This window comes from Balaenoptera musculus, chromosome 6, assembly GCF_009873245.2.
Source record: "Balaenoptera musculus isolate JJ_BM4_2016_0621 chromosome 6, mBalMus1.pri.v3, whole genome shotgun sequence".
Taxonomy (NCBI): domain Eukaryota; kingdom Metazoa; phylum Chordata; class Mammalia; order Artiodactyla; family Balaenopteridae; genus Balaenoptera; species Balaenoptera musculus.
Window position 1 is genome coordinate 81,597,904 of NC_045790.1, and position 9,522 is coordinate 81,607,425.

At 45.4% G+C, this 9,522-nt stretch overlaps 1 long non-coding RNA gene across 1 annotated transcript in view; it reads left to right on the plus strand.

The window, feature by feature from the left end:
• Positions 1 to 8,379, plus strand: part of LOC118897556 — a 59,526-nt gene extending 51,147 nt beyond the window's left edge. Inside the window, exon 3 of the long non-coding RNA XR_005020458.1 lies at positions 8,258 to 8,379. This is a non-coding gene — a long non-coding RNA (uncharacterized LOC118897556). The remainder of the gene's footprint in view (positions 1 to 8,257) is intronic.
• The last annotated feature ends 1,143 nt before the right edge of the window (positions 8,380 to 9,522 follow it).

Consider the following 9,522-nt stretch of genomic DNA (forward strand, 5'->3'; position numbering starts at 1 on the left):
GGCTGAGAAAAGAAACACAGATGGAGGAGCAGGTCTGCTGGGGGAGGGGAAGACATGTTTAGTTCTGGCCTGAGGTGCACGGTGGCTCCCAAGTGGAGATTTCCAGAAGACTGTTGTGTTTATGAATTTGAAGTTTCGGGTGTAGATTTGGGAGTATATTAGCCAGGGTTTTTCTAGTTGTGAGAGACGTAATCCCAACTTTAACTATGTGAAGCCAAAAGCAATTTTTTGGCTCGTGTAAGTCCAAAGGATGATGATCCTGTTAGATGTGGCTGCATCTAGGGGTTCAGTGGTGTTGTTGGAGCTTTGTCTGTCTGTTCACATCTCAGTTCTGCTGTGGTCTCTGCTTGGCTTCATTCTTCATGTAGCCTCTCTCTATCACATAGGCTTAGTATCTTCAGTGGAAAGAGGCTAATTTCTGCCAGCAGCAAAGTCCTGGGAGAACTTTGATTGGCCAGGACTGGATAAGGGTACCCAGCACTGGGGTAAAGGGAGGGCTGCCATTATGATTGGCAGTTCCACTATGACCATGTGGAATAGGGAGAGAGGAATTCTCCAGAGTAGAAGTGGGGTATTGTTGCTGGGTATGCATGTGGGCCAATGAACACAGCAGCATCCATGGGCTATGTCTGGGCAGCTTCACTGCACAGGTGGTGATTCTGAAGCTAGACGAGTGGATGAGGCTATAGAGAGACGAGAGGAGAGGACTAAGGCTCAACGCTCAACCTGCCCAAGTTCAGGGCAAGAGTACAGGCAGAAGAGTGGCCATTAAGGGTCTTCCAGGACCCATGACAGGCAGGAAGGGTCTAGGTCAACCCAAGCCCCAGGAGGAGACATTTCAAGGAGGAAATGATGATGTGATTCACTGCAGATAGCTCCAGTGAATCAGCAGTGGAAAGGTGTCCGTGACTTAGCAATTAAGCCACTGATGAGCTTGGAAAAAGCCAGGGAGGGGTGGGATGGAAGCCACCTTGGAGGGGCTATGAAAGGAACAAGAGAGTGAGGGAACCAGAGAGGTCAGTGAGTTTTTGTTTTTGTTTTTGTCTTAATGAGGAGACACTTGATCATGTGTTAGTGCTTAAGGGAGAGGTTGAAGTTTGGGAACAGGGAGGAAATGCTGGAGCACATGGGCAGGGCTGGAATGAAGGACAGAGGCAGCAGGATTACCTTTGTCTCCGAAAGACCCCCTGCACACAGCCATGCTACATGCAGAGTGCACAATCCACCTTGTTTTTTATTGTTTTGGTGACTTAATATTACAGCATATGCATTTCCCATTTGCCTTACGGTATTTATACTTATCTTTTAAAATTAGTTTTTTAATTACAAAAATAACATTTGTATATGATAAAACAGAATGCAAATAATTCAGAAAGGAATAAACATATAAAATATTGGTCTTTTCCGTTTCCCCCAGGCTGCCTTCCTCAAGGTATAACTGTTTTTAAAAGTTTTCTTGGGAATTCTTCCAAAAACTTTTCATGCATATGTAAGTGTATATATACATATATTTTAAAATAGACAAGTGAGATCCTAGAGTGCATTCTGTTCTGCACCTTGCTTTTTCCACTCAATGATGTATCTTAGAGATACTTCCTTATTAGCATGTATTGAGATCACTTATTCTGTTCCAAAAGCAGGATGGTGTTCTATTGTGGACTGGAGCAGGGTCTGTTCAACCAGTTCTCCACTGCATGAACTTACTGTTGTCTCCAATCTATTGCCATTAGAAATAATACTTCAGTGTGCATTTTACTACAGGTATCTTTGTGTGCAGAAAGAACTATTTTTGTACAGTAAATTCCTAGTAATTGAATTATTGGAGTATATAACAATATATACATTCAAAGAGAATATATATTATTAAATGGAATTATTGGAGTATATAAGAGTATATGCTTTTAAAAGAGTGATAGATAATGGCAAATTGCTCTTCGGAGAAGTGCTATAGATGATAACATTTCAAAATTTGAGTTAGAGATATGCAGGTGTTTATTATATTCCTGTCCATATTTTTCTGTATGCTTGGATAGTTTACCCCCCCACACACACAATATTTACACTCCCATGAACAGTAAATGAGCATGCTCCCATTTTCCCAAGAGGACATTAACAAAATTTTTAATCTTTACTAGTCTGAAAAGTGAAAAATGGGATATCTCTATTGCTTTAATTGCATTTATTTAATCACCAGGGTGGCTGATCATTTTTCAGTGAATTGCTTTTCCATTTTAATGAGTCACACTCCTTTAAGGCCTACAGAATATTTCATTTTATGTATGTGTCCTAATTTATTCAGCTGTATTCTTGTGGGTTATTTATGTTGTTTCCAAATGACTGTGAACATCTTTGTACATAAAGCTTTTTTCTCTTCTCTTTTAGACTTTTTTCTTTAGTGTACCATTTCAAAAGATGAATTGCTGGGTCAATAGCGTGGACATTTTTATGCCCCAATACGTATTGTCAAATTGCTTTCTCAAGGGACAGTACAATACATAGTACCCTCAATTTCATTATACTCTTATCAGCTTGGGTTTGTTAATAACAATTAATTCTTGCTAATTTTATAGATAAAAATAGGGCCTTAATTTCATTTGGATTTTTTTATTACCCATGAAGTTGAATTTTTACATATGTTTGTTAATTAACTGAATTTCATCTCTCTGAACTGCCTGTCCCTCTTCTCTGCTCATTTGATGGGTAGCACATTCTTATACATATCAGGGAAACCTTATTTCCTCCAGCTCTGTGACCTTCTGGGACGTTATTGACTGATACCAGATTATCAATCAAGTCAATCTCTTGCATGAGAACGTGGGAGAGGCCATGTTTGAAAAGATTTTGGGTAGTGTAGACTGAGAACTGAAAGGCTAGGACTCTAGGTCATGGTGGTGGCTACAAAGATGAGAGAGGGGGGAAGGAATTTGTGAGTCAGAATAAAAATTCATGGTCAGCATAGACAACATGCTGAGCTCAGTGTTCTTCGTCTCTGAACTTTTTACTTATATTTCCTTCTACTACTTTACTGATTAAACTCCTAAACATTAAACTCCTTAATCTACCTATAATTTTTTTTGTTTTAAGTTGTAAGGAAACTATTTGTCCTCATATAATTAACCAACTGAACTATATATTGAATAATCACTCCTTTCTTTCCCCACTTATTTGATTTACCACATTTATCTTAAACCAGTCTTTAACATATACTTGGATCTATTTCTATGCTACTGTGTTACTGCTGATTTTTCTACACATAGTATACTTTTAACTATTAGAGTTTATTTATCAAGTAAGCAAGTTTACTTTCATTTCCCTTTATTTCATCAAAAGTTTCTTAACAATTCCAATTCATTTATTTGTCTAATCTAACTGTAGTAGGCTGAATAATGGCCTCCCAAAGATGTCTGTGTCCTAATCCTTGGAACCTGTGAATGTTACCTTACATGGCAAAGGGGATTTTGCAGATGTGATTAATTTAAGGATCTTGATATGAGAAGAGTGTCTTGGATTATCCAAATTGGCCCAATGTAATCACAATGCTTCTTATAAGAGGGAGGCAGGAGTAGCAGAGAGAGAAGATGACAGGGCCACAAGCCAAGAAATGTAGGCAGCCTCTAGAAGCTGGAAAAGACAAGGAACAGATTATCTTCTGGAGCCTTTGGAAGGAACAAGCCCTGCCAACATCTCGATTTTAGCTCCTTACGCTTCACCTCAGACTTCTGACCCTCCAGAACTGTAGGAGAGTAAATCTGTGTTATTTTAAGCCACTAAGTTTTTGGCAATTTGTTATAGCAGCAACAGGAAACTGATACACTAACTTAAAATTCCTTTTAAAAACTAAGTTCTAAATGTTGTTCCACTGTGGTTTTGATTGAATTGTATTAAGCAGAGAATTTAATTTGTGAAGGACTGACATTTTTATATTATTCAGTCTTGTTATACAGACTTCTCCAAAAGGTGCCCCCATCTCACCTCTCTGACCATTTTTGCCCATTGCCTGCTACCTTTGTTTGGGTTTCCCAGAGGTAGACCTGAGTGCAAGTTGTAGGAGACTGAGAAGGGAAGGCAGGGAAGGGAAGGCAGCCACTAGAGATGTATCATCAAGCATCTGGGTTCCCCAAATTTTCTTGAGAGAACAAATGTATCACCTTGGGAATGGAGGGGCATCAGGTTGGAGAGGGACCATCAAACCTGGTGATATTAGCAGGTGGGTCCTATCCTCATAGCCACTGGCTGTTAGGGCACTCACTTTCTTCCCTGGGGCCCAGTGTCCACACATTCCCTCTTCCCTTGAATGGAGGCAAGGTTACGAAAGGGGATCAAGCTGGCCTAACTCGGCACAGGACGTGGTAGCCAGAACAGCTTCCCAGGGGAGATAAGCTGCTTGCCAAGTGTCTAAGAAGCTGTAGCAGATGATCCCTTTGCCCTTCCCATTGTGATGAACACCTGATTTCCAGTGTTAGCATCTGCATCTCTTTTCCCAGGGGCTTATCCTGCTGGCCAGAGCCCATGGCAGGTCAGAAGTGCCAGAGAACTAAGTGTCCTCCCCAGCAGCCTCCAACCAATGACTGAGGGGGATGGAGAACTCTGACCCCCAGGGCTCCCCAGTGGGTTGAGGCTGGACCACGCCCCCTTATTGGCTGCCTTCCCTTCCCTGCCTCCAGCAGGTGCTTCCTGATGTGCAACATCTGGGAAAACCCAAGTTAACACGGTGGGCGATGGACCTAAGTGGCCAGAGGGGTGAGATGGAGGCATTCCAGGCACGGGAATCAAAGGCAAGCCCCTTGGAGCTGAGAGACAGAGATTTTGAGCCTAGGGTGTGAGCTGAGAGGATGTTGACCTTCTTTACATTTGATGTTTTTACAGCTTCCCTGACCTGATGTTTTTATGGCTCCATCATTATGGTGCTTGGCTGGCTGGTCACTATGGCTACTATTTGGGGTCTGACCACTGGCAAAGCCCCTTTGAGCTCCCAAGAGGGGTAAGAGTGTCTGGAAAGTCAGTCAGTTTCACTGAGGCAGCAGGATCCACAGGCCACCTAGACTTCATATTGGCAGGAGAGCTGAGAACAAAGGCTTCTGGTAGAAAGAACTCTCCATTCCGGAGGATTTAATGCATTCCTGGGAGGGGAGAGACATCAGTGGAGAGTGAGCCAGTGAATGTCCAAGAAAGATGTTCTGCTAGGCCCTCCCTGGTAACCATGGGGATGGAGGAGAGTAGGAGCCTGGCAGGATCCATATCCCATAAAAACGTTGGTGGCTGGATTGCAAGATGAAGAGCCTGCAGATACCCTCTGACACCATGTAATTTATGGGATAATCAGAAGTCCTCCTGAAGGGCTGCAAGGGAAGAGGAGCTGTGATTCAGAGCCTGGGGGCCTTGGTTGTTTAATGAGGCACTGGGAGCCCACAAAGATTTAGATCAGAATGATTTGCCCATTTAGGATGCTGATTTTATCTTAGCATCACCCCTGAAGGATGCCACTTCTTCTCTGAAATGCCTGGAAGTCTGGATGTGGAAATCAACAGCCCAGAATTTGAGGGGTATCTTGTAAGGATACAGTCAAGGGGTCTGGAGGCTGAAGCTCTTAATTTTGACACTGGAAGCTGCCTACCGCCAAAGAAACTGAGAGAAGCTAAGAATCTCCTGCTGGAAAAGCCCTTACAGAAGGGGACGCTAAAGTCCAGAGAGGTCAAGGGACTGGTTCAAAATCACACAGTACACCAGGGACTTTTAGCACCCGTGATAAGATCAGGTGGAAGAAAAAAGAACCTTCAGTCTATGCAGGGGAGAGAGTTGGCATGCTTCCTTCTTAGAAGACAAAGAGCAGTCTACAGTGTGCAAAAGGCACAAATACTATCTTTTGGAGCTTTAAAGCTTGAACATTTAAATTGCTTTCCTAAATGCAAAATACGTACTACAACGTTTTCAGGATCTCTAATTGTTGGTTGAGCAATTAAGAGACAGCCTATTAATATCCGGTGACTGACTCATGAAATTGATTAAAAATGGCATTTGTATGCCTTTAAGCTGAGACATTTCCAATGTCTGGAGACACAAGGGCCTGAAACAAGATGTTGAGTGAATATTCACTGGATCAAAGGATGAGTGAGACTTGACCCTCTTAGGGGGACCTGGCCCTGGTCAGGGAATCTTAATTTTTTTTCCCTTTCTGATTCTAAAGCTTATTGTAGAAAATTTGGAAAGTACAGAAAAATATGTAGGAGAAAAAATAATCACCACCCCCTTTATTAACCACCCCTTCCAACCTCTCCAGAAATAACCATTCTTAACATTAGGATATATTTCCAACAGCCTTTTTTTTTTTGGTATATATGTATTTTTAAAAATTGGTGTCAGCCTTAAGAGGTTTGAATCTTGCCTTGATTCTAACTTAGCATTTAACAGTCTCCAAAGAGATGAATTTAGGTAGCTGCATTATATTCCACTGAAAGGTTGTGGCATAATTTATTAAACTGTTTCTAGGTCGTTTCCAATTTTTCAATATTATAAATAACATGATGGTAAACGTCCTGGTGCATAAATCTTGGACGCCATCTTTGACTGCACTCAAGGTCCATTTCCAGTGATGGGAGCGATTGGAGAATCCTCACCCTCCCTGCACTTCTGGCACCAGGCACCCAGAGGCTTCATCTCCAGCAGTGCCCAGCCCAGTCCCGCTCTTGGGCCCACAGCTTCAGCATCCTGGAAGATGACCTAGCAGGGTGGAGGAGAAAGCCTAAGTCTGTGGGAACTCACTGACCGAGCTGCTGAGCTGTGTGCCTTTGGGCAAGTCCTTCCGACTTTCTGTAAAAGGAGGAGCATGAACTACGTCATTGGGTTTCAATTTTATTTTTTTAAAAACCCTTTTTCGTTCAAAGGAATATCTACATTGAAGCCTGTTATGTAAAACAGAAAAGAGAAGCTCGGACTTCCCTGGCGGTCCAGTAGTTAAGACTCCGCGCTTCCACTGCAGGGGGCACGGGTTCGATCCCTCGTCGGTGTACTAAGATCCCGCATGCAGTGCAGTGCGGAAAAAAAAAAAAAAAAAGGCTCTCCTTTGACTGGATTCAGAGCCATACCTGATTGTTCTTTCATCCAACAAAAATTATTGAGGACCTAGTAGGTGGCTGGCTCTGTGCTAGGTACTGGGAACAGGGAATGAGCAAAAACATTTGGCACTTCCCTACATCCCTAGACCCCTTGCATTGCATGGGGGGAAAGGCAGGGTGCCATGAGGCACTGCTAACTGTACTATACTAAGATTGCCACCATCAAGCACCTACTTTTTATGATATTCATTATTTACATACTTGATAAGGTAGCCTCTGCATTAGTTGAATTGCCCCAGGCTCTGCTCCCTTCTAGCCTTTCCTGATTCCACCATGTCTAGTGGCCCCTGAGCTCTGGGGTAGCTCCTCAGAGCCCCAAGGCCCTGCAGACCCAGTCCAAAACCTGTGGCCTTTATCCATTCCGGGACACCACTGTTGATACCACTCATGCTGCTGTTACTACTCCCAGCAGCTCTTGTCCCCTGAGTTCTCCCTGCTCACCAGGCACCATGCTCAGTGCTTTACATGCATTAACTCATCAGTCCTCACAGCCTTTTGGAGGTGGTACCTGTCATCCCCATCTTACAGATGAGGAAACTGAGGTTCTTGGGTGCTAAGCCCCTTACCTGACGTTACATTCCATCTGCTTCCAGAGCCCATGCTCCTGCCAACCACACACACTGCCTCTGGGAGCCCCCTTTGTTGCCTCAGCATACTGGCAAGACTCTCCCAGTATCGGCTTGTGCTCAGCCCTCTGCAACCCATTATAGCATCTACTTGTACTACAAAGGGGGTTGAGAATGGGGCCTGAGAATGAGGCCTGTTTAGGTGACGATGCTGACTCCATCTGGGGACACCCATGGTCCTGAACGACTGGGTCCAACCAATAGTGTGAGTCAGGGCTGAGGGACCCAGACCATGTGTCTCTGTCCGGAATCCTTGACCCACCCTGAACCCTGCTTCATGCCCGTACTACCTCTCCTCCTTCGTGAAAAGCTATTAGCAGCTTTCTCCTTTCTTGCCATCTCAACCCAGGATCACAATGAACCCCAAAATAATTCCTGGCAAAAACTAACTTTGGGTCTAGGGTTCTCAGAGAACTCTGGCCAGGGAGACCTGGGTCAGCTTGACCACCTATTGGCTCTTGGGCCCCAGCTTCCTCATCTGTGAAACAGGAGGCTGACTTCCCCACTCTTCCTTCACAGGACTTTGGGGCTCAGAGAGACGCCTGATGAGAGCATGCTTTGTGAATCTGGAATCCTGCACTTGTAGAAGGAAGCCCAGCCGTGACTGAGGGAACAAAGCTACAGGAAATGGTGTTCACAAATGGACGGTGAGTCCCGCAGGTCTTTAGGGTGATGCCGAGTCCCCTTCTTGCTTGCAGAGCTTGGTGACTGGCCAGCGGTGACCCCGGCAGCCCCTCTTTGAACCTGAGTCTCCTTATCTGAAAGACGGGGTCATCCTACCCACCTAGACGAGAGTCGTGAGGATGAATGGAGACAACATGTGGGAAGGTCTTAGCACTATCCCAGCCCCTAGTAGGTGCTCAGCAAGTGGGAGCTCCCACCTCCTCCTCCTCCCCTTCCCGAAGATTTCCGCCCTGGACAGAAGTGCCTCAGCAGGTGACAAGGTCCTGGGGCTCTGGGAGCAGATGTGAAGGTCAGGGGCCGGGTCCCCAGGCAGGCCCTGGCCTAGGATGGGTGTGAGAGCAGCGGCTGCACCAGGGCTGTGGCTGCTGTCCATGTGGGCCTGGGGGGTGGGTGTCAGGAATGGGAGCATGGAGTTCTTTTGTCTGTTGCTCCCCAAATCTCAGCAACTGCTGGGAGAGCAGTTGCTGAGATTGGGGGAAGATTTCTACCTTCCAAACTGGGGAAAGGAGTGGGGTGTGAAGAGGGAGAGAATGCTTGGGTTCCTGTCCTGGTTCTGCCACTGGTCTCTGTGTGACTGTGGGCAAGCCCCCTCCCTTTGGCACACAATTTCTGTACCTGTAAAATCAAAGTTTGGTTAAATGTGTGTTTAGCAGTTGTGATCCATGAATCTGTTTCCCCAACCTGGCATCTGGAGGTGCTTTGCCAGTGTCTGAGTCTTGTGTGTTAGTGGGGCGGTTATGTGTCTGCAGCTTACCATGCCCACTGGCCTGGGGCATCCCCAAGGGCAGGGAATGTGTCTGATCCATCTTGTCTGTGCCCTCCAGGGCCAGCCCCGGCACTGCTTGATCGTGTCTGGCTGAATGATGGAAGGAAGGGCCCTCTGTGGCAGAGGGAGGGGGGCTGGCCTGCCGGTGTCACCCTCTGCCTGCCCGCCCCCATGGCCAGCCAGGCTCCAAGTCTGGGGCTGGGTGTGGTGGCTGTCAGGGGCACAGGCAGATTTCGTATGATCCCGTTATTATTTCCCCAGTACAGTGGGGTTTGTCTGGGTGACACTAGACAGTAGCATACAGGGTTTTGTTATCAGCTTCCAGATCTGTCTA